The 17550-nt window shown below is 40.4% G+C and overlaps 1 protein-coding gene across 3 annotated transcripts in view; it reads left to right on the forward strand.

The window, feature by feature from the left end:
• The window catches only part of LOC125095019 (cytochrome P450 20A1), a 64971-nt gene that overhangs the window by 14758 nt on the left and 32663 nt on the right, over positions 1 to 17550 (forward strand). The window contains exon 1 of one of the 3 annotated variants that reach the window (XM_047720797.1): positions 6371 to 6470. The exons of the other annotated variants lie outside the window; for them this stretch is intronic. The gene's annotated coding sequence lies outside the window, so the exon portion shown is untranslated. Of the gene's footprint in view, positions 1 to 6370; positions 6471 to 17550 lie in introns of those variants that run through there. 3 annotated transcript variants of the gene reach the window in all.

The following is a 17550-nucleotide window of genomic DNA, read 5'->3' on the forward strand; positions in this document are numbered from 1 at the left end:
GCAAGGAGCCCGATGTGGGACTCGATCCCAGGACGCTGGGATCATGACCTGAGCCGAAGGCAGCTGCTTAACCAACTGAGCCACCCAGGCGTCCCTAAAGATTTTATTTTTAAGTAATCTCTACACCCAACATGGGGCTTGAACTTAAAACCCTGACATCAAGGGAGCCTGGGTGGGTCAGTGGGTTAAGCCGCTGCCTTCAGCTCAGGTCATGATCTCAGGGTCCTGGGATCGAGTCCCGCATCGGGCTCTCTGCTCAGCAGGGAGCCTGCTTCCCTCTCTCACTCTCTCTCTCTCTCTCTCTCTGCCTGCCTCTCTGTCTACTTGTGATCTCTCTCTGTCAAATAAATAAATAAATAAAAATCTTTAAAAAAAAAAAAAAAGGGACGCCTGGGTGGCTCAGTTGGTTAAGCCGCTGCCTTCGGCTCAGGTCATGATCCCAGCGTCCTGGGATCGAGTCCCACATCAGGCTCCTTGTTCTGTGGGGAGCCTGCTTCTCCCTCTGCCTCTGCCTGCCACTCTGTCTGCCTGTGCTCGTGCTCTCTCTCTCTCTGACAAATAAATAAATAAAATCTTAAAAAAAAAAAAAAAAACCCTGACATCAAGAGTTACATGCTCCACTGACTTAGCCAGCCAGGTGCCCCTAGATCCTGCATTTTTATTTGCCATTTTATTATAAGCATTTTTATAGCACTAAGTATTCTTTGATAAATACATTTGGAAAGAGTCTCTGATGTCAGTTTTACCTTCCAAATATCTTTCAAACTGGTCTATCTTTCAGATTGGTCTACTTCTGTCTTTCAGTGCGGCCACATCCTAGTTTAAGCTTCCATAAGCTTACCTTAATAGTGTATCTTCCTACCTTCTCTCTGCCCTTCTCCCCTACTCGGTTTCTGTCCTCTACAGGGATTCTCAATTTCTTTTTAGGACACGTACCCCTTGTAGTTTTGGCAAAACCTGTAGATTCCTTCTGAGAACAACATTTTAAAATGTGTGACTATAAAGGAAAACAATATAATTACAAAAATATTATTTTTTAAAAACTTGCAGTATTTTAATATACGTGTATCATTATTAATGCATTAAATAACGAGATCCGGGGTGCCTGGCTGGCTCAGTCAGTTAAGCGGCCATCGGCTCAGGTCCTGATCTCAGGGTCCTTCCTGGGATCAAGCCCTGCATTGGGCTCCTTGACCTGCGGTGAGTCTGCTTCTCTCCCTCTGGGATCTCTTTTGCTCTCTCTCTCTCTCTCAAGCAAATAAATAAATAACAAGATCCAGCAGTGCTTCCAAAATTTCCATAATTTTAACTAATTTATTTTTTTTTACATTAAATGGATTCTGTTAATTTTGTTTAATTTTTTTTAAAATTCTAGTTAGTTAACAGACAGTGTAATACTAGGTTCAGGTGTACAGTATAGTGACTCAGCAATTCTGTACATCGCCCGGTGCTCATCACAGCAAGTGTGCTCCTTGATCCCCCCACCCACCTCCTTTCTGGTAACCATCAGTTTGTTCCTATAGTTAAGAGTCTGCTTCTTTTTTTTCTTTTTAAGATTTTATTTATTATTTATTTGACAGAGATCACAAGTAGGCAGAGAGGCTGGCAGAGAGAGGGGGGGAAGCAGGCTCCCTGCCAAGCAGAGAGCCCAATGTGGGGCTCCATCTGAGGACCCTGAGATCATGACCTGAGCCGAAGGCAGAGGCTTTAACCCACTGAGCCACCCAGGCGTCCCAAGAGTCTGTTTCTTTGGTGCCTAGTGGCTCAGTCAGTTGAATGTCTGCCTTCAGCTCAGGTTGTGGTCCTGGGGTCCTAGGACGAACCCCATGTTGGGCTCCCTGCTCAACCGGGAGCCTGCTTCTCCCTCTCCCTCTGCCACTCCCCCTGCTTGTGCTCTCTCTCTCTGCCAAATAAATAAATAAATAAGTCTGTTTCTTGGTTTACCTCTCTTTTTTCTTCCCCCTTTTTGTCCGTTTATTTTGTGTCTTAAGTTCCATATATGAGTTAAATCATGTACTATTTGTTTTTCTCTGATTTATTTTGCTTACCATAATACTCATTTATTTTGCTTACCATAATAGATCCATCCATGTTGTTGCAAATGGCAAGATTTTATTCTTTTTTTTATGGCTAAGTAATACTTCATTGTGTATATATATGGTGTATGTGTATGTCTATATGTACACACACACACACGCACACACACCATCTCATCCATTCATCAACCAGTGGACACGTGGGCTGTTTCCATAATTTGGCTATTATAAATAATGTTCCTATAAGCATCAGGAATGCATGTATTCCTGTGAATTAGTACTTTTGTATTCTTTGGGTAAATACCTGTAATGTGATTGCTGGATTGTTGGGTACAAAACTTCTATAACTTTAAAGTAATGATATTTTGAGGGACAAAACCATTATTTTGACAGTTTTAAAATAAGTGTAAGATGATATAAACATATTTGAAATTTATATTGTTGACAGCCAAGGGCCTATATTCACAATTAAAAGAAATGCTAAATTTCAATTAGAAGTTAGTAAAAAAGATTTTTCTCCCTCATTCAAGTTCATGAACTCCTGCATTCTAGGCATAGACCCTTTGGTATCTGTGGACTTGAGGTTCAAAACCCTTGAAAATAGATATTTTCAAAATGCATTTCTTTTTTTTTTTTAATTTTTAATTTTTTTTTTTAAAGATTTTATTTATTTGACAGAGATCACAAGTAGGCAGAGAGGCAGGCAGAGAGAGAGGAGGAAGCAGGCTCCCCGCCGAGCAAAGAGCCTGACACAGGGCTCGGTCCCAGGACCCTGGGATTATGACCTGAGCTGAAGGCAGAGGCTTTAACCCACTGAGCCACTCAGGCGCCCCTCAGAATGCATTTCTTATTTTATTTCTCCCTTGATCAAAAACCTCCACTGGCCTCCCTTTGCTCTTGGAATAAACTCTTGAATATTTAAAATAGTTTTATTTATTTATTTTTTTAAAAAAGATTTTATTCATTCATTTGAATGAATAAAGAGAGACAGAGAGCACAAGCAGGGGCAGAAGCAGACTACCTGCTGAGCCAGGAGCCCAACACGGACTCAATCCCAGGATCTGGAGATCATGACCTTAGCCAAAGGCAGACGCTCAACCATCTGAGCCACTCAGGTGCCCCTATTTAATGCAGTTTTAAAGACCATTTATGATTTAGCTTGCCTACTTTTCCAGTCTCATTTCCTATTCTCCTTTGTGCTTGCTTATACTCTAACCACACTGGTTTTCTTTTAGTTCTATTTCTTCTTCTCTCCCATTTCAAGGCCTCTGTATATCCTGTTCCCATTGCTTGGATTGTCAGTTCTAAGCACCCACACCCAGTAAATGCATGTTCACCTTTCAGCTCTTAGTTTGAATGTCACTTCCCCGGGGAAGCTGTCTCTGATCATTCCACTGTCCCTAGGTAGGTCTTCTTTTAGCTGCTGTCATGACAGTCTGTACTTACCCTTCACAACACTTTCCAATTTGTTAATTACATTTTGGGTAATTCTTTGAATGTCTGTGTCCTAAATTGTGTGCTCCATGGAGGGAGGGTCTGTTTCAATTATGTCTGTATATCTGGCTCTTGGTGTAGAATAGACCTTCAGTAAAAATGAGTCTAGCTCTTTTTTTTTTTTCAAGAAACATTTTTCTCATCTAGCCTGGCTAACTCCTCCTTTATTCCCCAGTATAGTGATGTACCCTTCTCTGTGCACCTTCTCTAAATTACAGTGACGATCTGTATATACTTATATGACAAAAACTGATTTTCTTATCTCTCTCCCTTCTTCGATTGTGTTTTCCGTCTACTTTTTTCTAATATGTGTGCTTCATAGGAAGTTATTTATTTTGTCCTATGTTTAATGAAGCTCATTGGAAAGAGCATTATTTTATAGTGTGAAGGTGAAGCTTGGCCGAGAAGCTTTGAATCTTGCTTCTGCCATTTAGTGTCTGCATGATTGTGTGTTACTTAGCTTTTTTGTGAGCTTTCATTTCCTTGTCTTTTTTTTTTTTTTTTAAGGTTTTATTTATTTGACAGAGAGAGATCACAAGTAGGCAGAGAGGCAGGCAGAGAGAGAGGGGGAAGCAGGCTCCCTGCTGAGCAGAGAGCCCGATGCGGGGCTCGATCCCAGGACCCTGGGATCATGACCTGAGCCGAAGGCAGAGGTTTTAACCCACTGAGCCACCCACGCACCCCCATTTCCTCATCTTAACAACATTTACTACATTACAAATTTGCTGTGGGGATTATGTGAGACAATGATGTAAAATACCTAACAACAGGATTTAGGACACAATAACTTCTCAAGAAATACCTCTCCTTCCCCACACCCCCTCTGAGAAGTGGATTTTCCTGCCATTTGTTTCCTGATCATCCTCCTCCCCCCAATTCTTCTGTTCTCTTAACATTTCTCCTTGCTTTTCCTGCTTCTCTGAAACACTTCCTTTTTAATGTTTCCTACTTGCATAACACATTCCCTCTTTCATGTTTGAGTTGTTTTTGTTTAGTAAGCTCTATGCCCAATGTGGGGCTTGAACTCAGAACCCCAAGATCAAGTCACCTGCTCTTCCAACAGCCAGGTGCCCCTCATGCAGGGTTTTTATAGTTGATGGGCCTATAGCTGTCTCAGAGGGTTACATAGAAGACTTTTCTGACTTTTCTGTTCTGTAGAGTTAAATCCACATTCACTCCCAAGAGCATAAACACACCCCGCTTCTTTTTTTTCCCCCACTTATTCTTGCATTACATAAGATAAATAATTTTTTAAATCATGGGAAATTTAAAGGAACAGTTATAGAATAGTATAATGACCATCCATATTCTTCTCATCAGTTTTAACAGTTACCAAATTAGACTCAGTCTTACTTTATCTCTGCCCCTACTTACCTCCCTTATCTTCTCTCCAGAGTATTTTAAAGCAAATTCCAGACATCATAGTAATGAGGACATGCTCTTTAAATGGTCTAGCAGTGTAACTTTTTTGAGTTATAGAATGCCTGATCGTTGTTAAGAAGGATGTGTTATTGACTCTTAGCCACTTTTTAAAAATAGCATTTAATAAATGCTTAATGCCGTTTTTTCCTTATCAGAGTTCAATTTGAAACTCGTACTTCCTTTTCAAGGCTTGAGACTGGCTTGCTGAGTTTACTGGAAGCATTAATTAATACATTGGCTCCTCTCTACAGTTTTCCTCCTAAAAACAAGGCCTTTCACCATGGCTGGATATTGATTAGTCTCTTTCCTTCCAGCTCTTATGTCTACAGGGCCATCAGGAGACTTGTATACTTGTATACCAAATCCCCACCTCATTATTATCATTCCCATTTGGTGTCTCAAGGTTCTGTATTGACTGTGTTCACGTCATGGTCTCTAAACCTCTGGGCTGACTTCTTGGGTTGTCATGACTCTTCTGTCATCCCTCATTGTCCTCCCTGGAAGCAGTTACATTGCCTTTCTCTCTAAGCATTCGCCAGTCAGAATCTTCCTTTCTGTTCTGTTTAAACACCTAACATTTGTCAGTAAACAACATCTTTTTGTATTTAATTGTATTTACTATCTCCAAGGAGTTTGGCCCATTTCTCTTTGCCTTGTTTTCATTGTTAGGGCTACCTTTTTCTTTTTAGTAATATTTACTGTTAAAAGCCTTAATTACTCTTTCTTCTCTGCTTCAAACTAAGTTTTTCTAACTTTTTTTTTTAAGATTTTATTTTTATTTATTTGACAGAGATCACAAGTAGGCAGAGAGGCAGGCAGAGAGAGAGGAGGAAGCAGGCTCCCTGCCAAGCAGAGGGGCAGAGGGCCTGATGCGGGGCTCGATCCCAGAACCCTGGGATCATGACCCGAGCCGAAGGCAGAGGCTTTAACCCACTGAGCCACCCAGGCGCCCCAGTTTTTCTAACTTTTTAATCTTCTGTCATAGGCTCCATTTCCCAGGCTTTCACTCCTTTGTGTTGTTGCTCTGTACTCCAGATTTTTCTCCTCTTGTCTAATTAAAGGCGAATCAAGATAGAAAATTATTTCCCCATTTTCATGTTTGTTCCATCACATTTTTAAATTTTGGTCCATCGATTGGGTCCAAATGTAAGAAATGTGTTTTGGGTTCATATTGTCGACTCCACAGTACAAGCCAGTTACTCAGCTTAGGCATTAGTGAGAAGTGCCGCTAAATGCTTAATCGGGAAGAAAGTGATTGAACAGTGCAGCCGTCAGAGCACCGTCCTCCTCTCTACCAGAGACTCTGCTACCAGAGTCACCACCCCAGAATAACTTGTATACTTCATGTTGACATAATAAACCTTTTGCCTTTGTTTTTTGTTTGTTTGTTTGTTTAGATCTGAGTTCTGTGTTCTGATTCTTCTCTAATCCTCTCAAACCTCATCCTCTGACTTCTGGCTCCTTCCTGTCCTGACCGTCTCTGCTCCAAGGCTGTGCATAAAGCTCCACTTTTATTCTGTGAGTGTGACTTCTCTCTTCCCTGTGCTAAAACCCCATATTCTCCTGTTATCTTTGGGGGGAAATTCTGATTTAACAAGTATTTTTGGATTTTAGTACTTAGGACTGTTGTCCAGAATCCTCTTAATTGACAGCTTGTAATAGTTAATAGTGAAAATTACTGAGTTTGTTGGTTTAATTGCTTGTATGAACTCATTTAAGCCTCACAACTTAGAAGTAGGTATTGTTATTTGCCACTTTAAAAAGTGGTTAAATTATTTAGTCCAGGGTCATATAACTAGTAAAGAGTAGGACCAGGATATCATCCCGGTCTGGCACATTGTTTCTCTAGCTTGGTTCTGCAACCCTGGGATGTAACTTTGCTTGGCTAGTTTTTTTCCTTTCTTTTTTCAAAATCTTTTTTAAGCTTGTGGTCACAGTAATACCCTAGTATAAGTTGGAGTTGAAAATCATTTGCTTCTCAGAAATTCTAATAAGTTTACGATAATTACGTAAAGATTTTTTGTGAAAAGCAAGTTTGTATTCTTTCTGAACAACTGATATATACCCTAAAATCTTATCTGTTGAATTGTAAGTCTGCCTCCAGGTACACTTTTATCTCAAGCCTTATTTCTCTGTAATATAATTAATTTTATGTTAGTTGAAATTGGCTTGGTTTTTTGGTTTTTTTTTTTTGTTTTTTTGTTTTTGTTTTTGTTTTTTTTTGATGCAAGTAACGTTATTTGTAGACCAAGTCAACAATTAAAAGAGGGAGGAGGGACATACTCTAAGTCAGGCAGTGGCTGATCAAAGTCATGAAATTCTTCAGGTAAGGTAATAGCATTGTAAGCAGCTTCTCAATTTTCCTCAGGGAGGTCAACAACACCTGGCCGAAAAGCCATTTTTATTTTAATGAACGCTTCATTACAGTCTGCAAGGAGGTATTTGGCTTTTCTGTGATAGATTCGAACTACTCCCAGTAAGAGATGTCCTGATGTTCGGAGTGCCATCTTCACCTTTGGTGAGATGATACTCTCCACACTGCTCTCTAAATTACACTCAAACACATGGGCTTTGGTTAGCTTCTTAGCCCAATGGGCCGCTCGCCAAATTTTGGCCAGAGGCCCTCTCTTACTGAGGACAAAATGTGCGTAGAACATTGTTCTGGCTGATTATGAAACAGGAGGAAACCTTGCTCTCCGCCGGGGAGCTGGGCGGGCTCTGGCTTGGTATTTTAATATGAACATCCTGAAGATGTCTAAATTATATTGTATTCTATGACATGTGATAAGATTAATAGCATACACTTTCCAGTTCTTTATACTTTGTATATTATAGATAGTCTTTACAGTTTATATATCATATAAATATAGTTGGTGAAGGAACCGTTTAGGGTAGACACATTCCTCTCATCCAGCCACTGGGTAGTTTTGTCTTTCATGTAAATGCACATCTGCCACACATGAAAAAATTGGAAGGGATTGTCTAAAAAAAGCAGTCTGTTAGGAATGAAAGGATTTACCATAGAATTAGACATTACTACGAATGATAAGTCAGTATGGAACACTGAACTCTCAAATGAAGCTCATCAGCAGGTAGTTAGAATTTTCATCTACCATAAACTGGTCAGGATTCACAAACTAAAAAAGATTCTTGCAATCCTCTAGCAGATGTAGTAGGTATATGTGCCTAGAGAAAAATCCTGCCTGAGACTTTTATATTTTCATTATTTTGTAGAGGACTGTGCAAAACAAGTAGATGTAGCCATGGGCAATCACTATGCAGTTATGTGACGCAAGTGATGGTACTGGTAACAAAATTTTTATGGCCAAAAAAAAAAAGAAAAAAAGACTTTACGAGCACTTAATCAGTTAGTTACATAATTAGCAGTGATCTGTGGGGAAATAGTCACAGTTCAAATCTCTGGTAAGTAACCCATTGTCTTAATAGGCTAGAGGATACCATTTGGGTCCCAAATTTGGTGTTCAGAAATACCATCTATAGCTTTTTTTCCTGTAATGTCTCATATAAGAAGGCTCACCAGAAAACTGTTTGACTACCTATCACTCAAGACTGAGGAAAGATACACCCTGGATTTCATTTAAAAACCAGCTATGTACAGAAGCTTTTACACACTATTAAGAAATATAGGGGTGCCTGGGTGGCTCAGTGGGTTAAGCCTCTGCCTTCGGCTCAGGTCATGGTCTCAGGGTTCTGGGATCGAGCCCCGCATAGGGCTCTGGGATCGAGCCCCGCATAGGGCTCTCTGCTCGGCGGGGAGCCTGCTTTCCCTTCTCTCTCTGCCTGCCTCTCTGCCTACTTGTGATCTCTGTCTGTCAAATAGATAAAAAAAATCTTTAAAAGAAAAAGAAAAAGAAATATAAGCTCCAAAAGAAAAATGGTTAAAGAAGTGAACATGCAGTTCATTCAAGAAAACGTGTAAATGGCCTTTATGGTTACTGCTTTTTGTGTCCTGTGTAAGATATGTTTTTTTATCCTAATTGTCATGAAGATAGTCATTGAATTTTTATTTTGAGACTTGTTCTGAGACATGTTCTGAGAATCATCTTTCTTCTGTTGTACTGTAATGTTACCTTTATCATAAACTAGGTGATTGTGTACGTCACTTGATTTATGTGAAGTTATCTTCACATGTAATGGAAACTTCCAATCCAGGAATGTGGAAGAGTACCCTTCCACTTACTTTGGTCTTTCGTTTTTCTTAATAATTTTTTTTTCTTTTCAGTGTATAGGTCTTGTACCTCTTTATGAAATTTACTTCTAGATACTTAGTGGGGTTTTGATGCCATCATGAACGGTAATGTTTTTAAACTTCGTTTTTTGTTTTTGCTGATGAATATAATTGATTTTTGCATATTGACCTGTTAGTCATTCATCTTGCTGAATTTTTTTATTAACTCTAATGGTTTAGCCTAGTGTCTGAGATTAATGAACAGTTTCATTTCTTTTCCAATTCTAATGCCTTTTCTTTCTTTTCTTGTTTTATTGCCAGACATTCTGTGACATTTTTGATGTCTTTAGGCTCTGGAGTACCTTCCCCAAGAAAAGCTTGGTTAGTGTTTCTAGAGGTCTTTATCATAGTGGGTCCAATCAGAAGAGAGAAAAAAGCACACAAGTACTTAAACAGGGAACGTTCAATATAAAGAATTATTAAGTACAACAGGGGCTTGGAGTAGTGAGAGGTTGGCTGGTCAGAAGTGACGAGAACTCTAAAGGAAATGGGAATAGCAGGTAGCAGGAGCAGTCATTGATTCTAGGGCTGAGAGGGCCCACGAGAGATCCCATGTGCCCAGGACTGAGCTCCAGACTGTTGGAGAGGGCACAGCTGTGGATGGCAACTCTTGAAATCAGATTCTTTATCATCCTCAGAGTTTGCTCTTGGTGTTTGTTGTGGGATGTGGCTGCTTGCTTATTGAGTGTCTTTCCTGAACTGTTTTTGTAAGGTCTGTATTCCTCTCCTGTGTGGCCACTGAAGTGTCTGTTCGGTTAGCCTCATGGTCAGCTGGCGTTTTGACAGATTTAACCTTAAACACTTGACAAAAGAAAAGTAAAAAGAAAAAATTCTCTTCTACTATTTGTAGATTGGCTTTGCCTTTGGGCCTTCCTTTAACACTTATCTGGGCCTTTTATAAATCTGCTTTTTACTTCCTACTTGTATGGAGCCGGAGGACCCGTCCTATGTGAAAGTTTAGTCTTCTCAGGCCTTCTTCAAGCATGTGTCCTGCTGGTATGTGTCTGGCTTGCTTGCTTGCTTTCTTTCTTTCTTTCTTTTTTTTTTTAAAAAGAAAGAAAGTCTTTCTTTTTTTTAGATTTTTCTTTTTTTAAAGATTTTTAAATTTATTTATTTGAGAGAGAGACAGTGAGAGAGAGCATGAGTGAGGAGAAGGTCAGAGGGAGAAGCAGACTCCCCATGGAGCTGGGAGCCCGATGTGGGACTCGATCCCGGGACTCCGGGATCATGACCTGAGCCAAAGGCAGTCGTCCAACCAACTGAGCCACCCAGGCGTCCCTCTTTTTTTTTTTTTTAAAGATTTTTATTTATTTATTTGACAGACAGAGATCACAAGTAGGCAGAGAGGCAGGCAGAGAGAGAGGAGGAAGCAGGCTCCCTGCCAAGCAGAGAGCCCGATGCAGGACTCGATCCCAGGACTCTGGGATCATGACCCGAGCCAAAGGCAGAGGCTTTAACCCACTGAGCCACCCAGGCGCCCCTGTGTCTGGCTTTCTTAATCCCCTGGTATAGACAGAAACTTTCAAAAGATTCCCACGTTTATCTCTTTGTCCTAACCGCTTCCTTTCCAGGCTTCTTGGTCTGTTTATTGCTTGTTCCAAGTGTTGTTCCTTGCCCCAGCTGCTGTGCCCAGTACCTGTGCCTTTAAATGTTTTCGGCAGAAGCCACCCAAGAACGTGTCCTTGGGAACGCTCCAGGAATATTGGGTTGTCCAAAACAAAGGGAGGTCTTTGCACCAGTACTTGACGGGAGCTGCCAGGCAGGTTGAGATTCATAACTACAATTCCTGGAGAATAATGTCTTTATTTCTTCCTAGCGCTCTGCACCAGGGACATGGACTGCTGTTCTCACAGCTGCTGCCTATCTGGGGTTTGGGGCTGTAGGCAAGTTGTTTAAAATGCCACAGAGCTTACCAAAGTCACAGCTTCTTTCTTCACTAAGCTCTACCCTGGCTGTTGTAAGTTTTTTACTGCATTATAGAGTTTTTTTGGAAGCTGATTGTGATAGTTTTAGCCAGCTCATTACTTGCTCTTGGGGAAGAGAGAATCTTGGGATTCCCTACTCCATTTTCAGTGACCATTTTGGTGACTAGCGGTGATTACACTTTTAATAACACTCCAAAGATGTCAGGTCTCTGTGGTATCTACAATGCTGTTGGCTTTTGGCCACCATGCTACTACTGAGCTGGGGAGAGAAGAAAGCTGGAAATAACCTTGAGTTAAAACATCAGACTCCACTGTTTTACCGAGGTGCAGCTTCTGTTGAATAGATACTTGTCAGTGGGCACCGGGTTTTTGTTAACTGCCAACATGCTGCAACATGGGGAGGAAGGATCCTGGCGACGCTATTTTCTGTCCCGCCCTCAGCACTGACCAACTTCAGGGAGCAAAACAGCGCCACCCAGTGGAGACCAGAGTTGCTACAACAAGCCCTGCGCCCCTGTGCCCTGCATCTCCACTAGGGCAAGTGTACCTGAGAAGGAAGCGCAGCAGGCCCCACTCCCAGGAGGCCATCACAAACCCCTTGCATGCACCAAATCTACTGATCATAGAGTGCCACAAAACTTCAGTTCTTGAGAAAATAGAATCTAGCTTTTTTTTTTAACCTCTTTTTTTTTTAAAGGTTTATTTATTTTTGAGAGAGAGCAGAGGGAGGGGAAAAAGGAGAGGGAGAATCTCAAGCAGACTTCCCGCTGAGTGCGGAGCCCAACACAAGGCTCAGCCTCATGACCCTGAGATCATGACCTGAGCCGAAATCAAGAGTTGGATGCTTAACCTACTGAGCCACCCAGGTGCCCCTTGGACCTATTCTTAATATAGCCATTACTCTCAGGAGCAGAAATGCAGTAGGCTTTCATAACTATCACACACACACAAAAGCAGGTACAAAATGATAAGACAGAGGAATTGACCTCAAAAGAAAGAACGGGAAGAATTTATGGCCAAGTATTTATCACAAATACATACAAGTAAGATGTTTGAACCAGAATTTAAAATGATAATCATACAGATAAGCTGGGCTTGAGAAAAGCACATAATATACTAGAAAATTCCTTACTGCAGAGATAAAAGAGCTAAAAACTAGTCAGGCCGAAATAAAAAATGCTGTAATGGAGATACAAAACCAACTGAATGCAGTGACAACAGGATGAATGAGACAGAGAAATGAGTCAGGAATATAGAAGATAAAATTATGGAAAACAACAAAGCTGAAAAAAAAAGACGGTAAGAAAGGTTTTGGATCACGACTGTAGACTTAGGGAACTCACAAACTCCTTAAAGTGTAATAACATTTGTATCATAGGAGTCCCAGGAGAAAGAAAAAGAAGCAGAAGGTTTATTTGAGCAAATTATAGCTGAAAGCTTTCCTAATCTAGGGAACGAAACAGACATTGAAATCTAAGAAGTACAGAAAACTCCCACTAAGTTCAACAAAAGCCAGCCATCACCAAGACATATCATAGTGAAATTCATAAAATACACAGACAAAGGAAAGAATCCTGAAAGCAGCAAGGGGAAAAGAGTGCTTAACCTCCAAGGAAGGACAGATCAGATCACAGCAGATCTCTCCACAGCAACTTGGCAGGCCAGATGAAAGTGGCATGATATATTTAACATGCTGGATGGGAAAAATATGCAGCCAAGACTACTTTATCCAGCAAGGCTGTCATTCAGAAGAGAAGGAGAGAGAACAAGTTTCCCAGAGAAACAAAAACTAAATGAGATTGTGACCACTAAACCAGTTCTGCAAGAAATATTAAAGGGGACTCTTTGTGGGGGCGGGGGTGGAGACCAAAAGCAACAAAGACTAGAAAGTAAGAGAGAATATCACCACAAACACCAATATTATAGGTAACACAGTGGGACTAAATTCATCTTTCAGTAATCACTCTGAAGGTAAAAAGAATAATGCTCCAATCAAAAGACAGAAGGTATCAGAATTGATTAAAAAAAGAAAGACCCATCTATATATGCTGCCTCTAAGAGACTCATTTTAGACCTAAGACATCTGCAGATTCAAAGTAAGGAGATAGAGGGGCGCCTGGGTGGCTCAGTGGGTTAAAGCCTCTGCCTTCGGCTCAGGTCATGATCTCAGAGTCCTGGGATCGAGCCCCACATCGGGCTCTCTGCTCAGCAGGGAGCCTGCTTCCTCTCTCTCTCTCTCTGCCTGCCTCTCTGCCTGCTTGTAATCTCTGTCAAATAAATAAAATCTTAAAAAAAAAAAAAAAAGTAAGGAGATAGAGAACCATCTATCATGCTAGTGGATGCTGAAAGAAAGCCAGAGTGGTCATGTTTATGCAGAAAAAGTAGATTTTATTTATTTATTTTTATTTATTTATTTTTTTAGATTTTATTTATTTATCTGACAGAGATCACAGGCAGGCAGAGAGAAAGAGGGGCGAAGCAGGCTCCCTGCTGAGCAGAGAGCCCGATGTGGGGCTCGATCCCAGGACTCTGGGATCATGACCTGAGCTGAAGGCAGAGGCTTTAACCCACTGAGCCAGCCAGGCGCCCTCTTTTCTTAATTCTTGAGTTAGTTCTGTATTGCAATATACTTCTCTTTTAGGACTGCCTTTACAGTATCCCAAAGGTTTCAGACTGTTCTGTTTTCATTTTCATTTGCTTCCATGTATTCTTCTATTTCTTCTTCAATTTCTAATTAACCCATTCATTCTTTACTAGGACATTCTTTAATCTCCATGTATGTGTGGTCTTTCTCAATTTTTTCTTGTGGTTGACTTCAAGCTTCATAGCACTGTGGTCTGAAAATATGCATGGTATGATCTCAATCTTTCTGTATTTCTTCAGGGCTGATTTGTGACCCAGTATGTGTTCTATTCTGGAGAACGTTCCATGTGCGTATGAAAAGAATGCATACTCCACTACTTTAAGGATGAAATGTTCTGAATATATGTCAAGTCCATCTGGTCCCATGCATCATTCAAACGCATTTTCCCTTGTTGATTTTCTAGTTAGATGATCTGTCCATTGCTATAAGTGGGGTGTTAAAGTCTCCTTCTATTATTGTATTATCAGTAAGTTTCTTATTTTTTTTTAAAGATTTTTTATTTATTTGACAGAGAGAGAGAGAGATCACAAGCAGGGGGAGCAGACAAAGAAGAGGGAGAAACAGGCTCCTCACTGAGCAGGGAGTCTGATGTGGGGTTTGATCCCAGGACTCTAGGATCATAACCTAAGCTGAAGGCAGACGCTTAACTGACTGAGTCATCCAGGCCCCCCTGCCTACTTGTGATTCCTGTCCCATAAATAAATAAAATCTTAAAAAAAAAAAAGAATTAAGAAAAGGAAAAGGCTAACCTTAAGGAGCTAGAAAAGGAACAGCAAATAAAGCTTAAAGCCAGCAGAAGAAGGGAAACAATAAAGATGAGAGCAAAAATCAATGATACAGAAATCAAAAAACCAGTAGAACAGATCAAAACTAAGTGTTGGTTTTTTGAAAGAGTTAATAAAATTGGTAACTCCCTAGCCAGACTTACCAAAAGAGAAGAGAAAATAAAAGACCCAAATAAAAGAATCATGAATGCAAGAGGAGAGATTACAACTACAGCCAACACCACAGACATATAAATAATCATAAGAGAATATTATGAAAAATGTTATGCCAAAAAACGGTACAATCTACACATTCAATGCATATGTGCAATGTACACACACACAAATATTACTCAGCCATCAAAATACCCTAAATCTTGCCATTTGCAGCGACATGGTTGGAGCTAGAGTGTATTCTAAGCAAAATAAGTCAGAGAAAGACAAATACCATATGATTTCACTCCTATGTGGAGTTTAGGAAACAAAACCAATGAACGTGTGGGAAGGGGGGAGTAGTGAAGCGGGGGAGGCAAACCATAAGAGACTAATTTTTTTATTAACATAGAATGTATTATTAGCCCCAGGGGTACAGGTCTGTGAATTGCCAGGTTTACACTTCACAGCACTCACCATAGCACATACCTTCCCAGTGTCCATAACCTAACCACCCTCTTCCTCCCCCCTGCCCCCCCATCACCCTCAGATTGTTTTATGAGATTAAGAGTCTCTTATGGTTTGTCTCCCTCCCGATCCCATCTTGTTTCATTTATTCTTTTCCTACCCACAAGCCCCCCACGTTGCCTCTCAACTTCCTCATATCTGAGAGATCATATGATAATTGTCTTTCTCTGATTGACTTATTTCGCTAAGCATAATACCCTACTCTCTAGTTCCTTCCACGTCATCACAAATGGCAAGATTTCATTTATTTTGATGGCTGCATAGTATTCCATTGTGTATATATACCACATCTTCTTTATCCACTCATCTGTTGATGGACATCTAGGTTCTTTCCATAGTTTGGCTATTGTGGACATTGCTGCCATAAACATTCGGGTACACGTGCCCCTTCGGATCACTACATTTGTATCTTTAGGGTAAATATGCAGTAGTGCGATTGCTGGGTCGTAGGGTAGCTCTATTTTCAACTTTTTGAGAAACCTCCATGCTGTTTTCCAGAGTGGTTGCACCAGCTTGCATTCCCACCAACGGTGTAAGAAGGTTCCCCTTTCTCCGCATCCTCGCCAGCATCTGAAGAGACTTTTTTTTTTTTTAAGATTCATTTATTTATTTGAGAGAGAGCATGAGTGGGGGGAGAGGGGCAGCAGGAGAAGGGGAGGGAGAGAAGCAGACCCTCCACTGAGCGTGGAACCTAGCTTGGATGGATCTCACAACCCTGAGGTTATGACCGGAGCCGAAATCAAGAGTCAGACGCTTAACCAATGGAGGCACTCAGGCACCCTAAGAGACTTAACAATAAAGAACAAACTGAGGGTTGATGGAGGGAGGTGGGTGGGGGACGGGCTAAATAGATGATTGCTACTAAGGCTGGTACTTGTGATAAGCACTGGGTATTACATGTAAGTGATAAATCATTCAATTCTGCTCCTGAAACCAATATTACACTAATGTTAACTAACTAGAATTTAAGTAGAGTTTCAGAAGAAAAAGAGAGTAGTAATAGAAAGCATAAACATAACAATAAATTTTCAAAGTTGTGATAGTGGCATATGTGTAGTCAACAAAATAATGTTCAGAAAAAATTCCAAGGTCATATGGGAATCTGTATAATGAATGGCATTTCAAATCAGTGGAAAAAGACATGTACTTAATAGTGAGACAACAATGTTAGCATTTTGAAAATTAAGTGAACAAATAAATCAATGGAATGCACACTTTATACCAAAGTAAATTCTCCTTTATTTATTTATTTATTAAAGATTTCTTATTTATTTGTTTGACAGGAAGAGCACAAGTAGGTAGACAAGCAGAGGGAAGGGAGAAGCGGGCTCTCTGCCGAGCAGGGAGCCCAATGCAGGGCTCGATCCCAGAACCCTAGGATCATGACCCAAGCCAAAGGCAGCCGCTTAACCAACTGAGCCACCCAGGCACCCCAAATTATCCTTTAAATGTAAGGATCAAGGTAAAGGCCCAGCATTGACATGTGCTACCTGGAATAAATTCAAACATATGGTTCAACACTAAGAGCATAAATTATGAGGATGTAGCTTTGACACACGGTGTTTGGCCTGACAACTTACTTAAAATGGATTAGATATTCAGGAGTAGACCGAGTGTTGAAGACGGTAAGATCTGGCACTTCAGTGTCTTAGTGCGTGAACACTGAACACTCTGTTGGGTTTCCCAGCTTTATGCTGGCATCTGAGATGGTTGCAAGTTACATACTTTTCCTAGAGCTTTGAGGTAAAATCCCATTAGGTAAAATCCCATATTAAGGAAAATAATGTTTTTTGAGGCAAAAGAACTTGATGTTTAGATAAAGTAAATCTTAAGGATTTACTTTATATCCATTAATATGTTTTATTTTTTCTACAAGAATGCTTTTTAACCCTCGATATTTACCTTCCACATTTGGAACTTCTGTGATTATCTGTAGTCAGACTTAAATTGGCTCTTCTCATTGCCAAGAAATAGCCTCACTTTAATGGTTTGTTTCCAAAATCCCTTTTCACCTTTTAGTATGAAGTTATGTGAACTTCAGTAATAACTATAGAATTCCTAAAATTTCTTTCTTTTAAGATTTTAATTAATTATTTGACAGGGAGAGAACACAAGTGGAAATGAGAGAGGGAGAACAGGCTTCTTACGGAGCAGGGAGCCTGAAGTGGGTCTGGATCCCAGGGCCCTGGGATCATGACCCGAGTTGAAGGCAGACACTTAATGACTGAGCCACCCAGGTGCCCCGTAACTATAGAATTCTAAGTTTTTAAAGTATCTGGGATTATTTTGTTCATAACATGAAAGTAATTTTTAAATTATGTAAGTAAATTCTGTT

The sequence above is a fragment of the Lutra lutra genome, chromosome 3 (genome assembly GCF_902655055.1).
Source record: "Lutra lutra chromosome 3, mLutLut1.2, whole genome shotgun sequence".
NCBI classification, from domain to species: domain Eukaryota; kingdom Metazoa; phylum Chordata; class Mammalia; order Carnivora; family Mustelidae; genus Lutra; species Lutra lutra.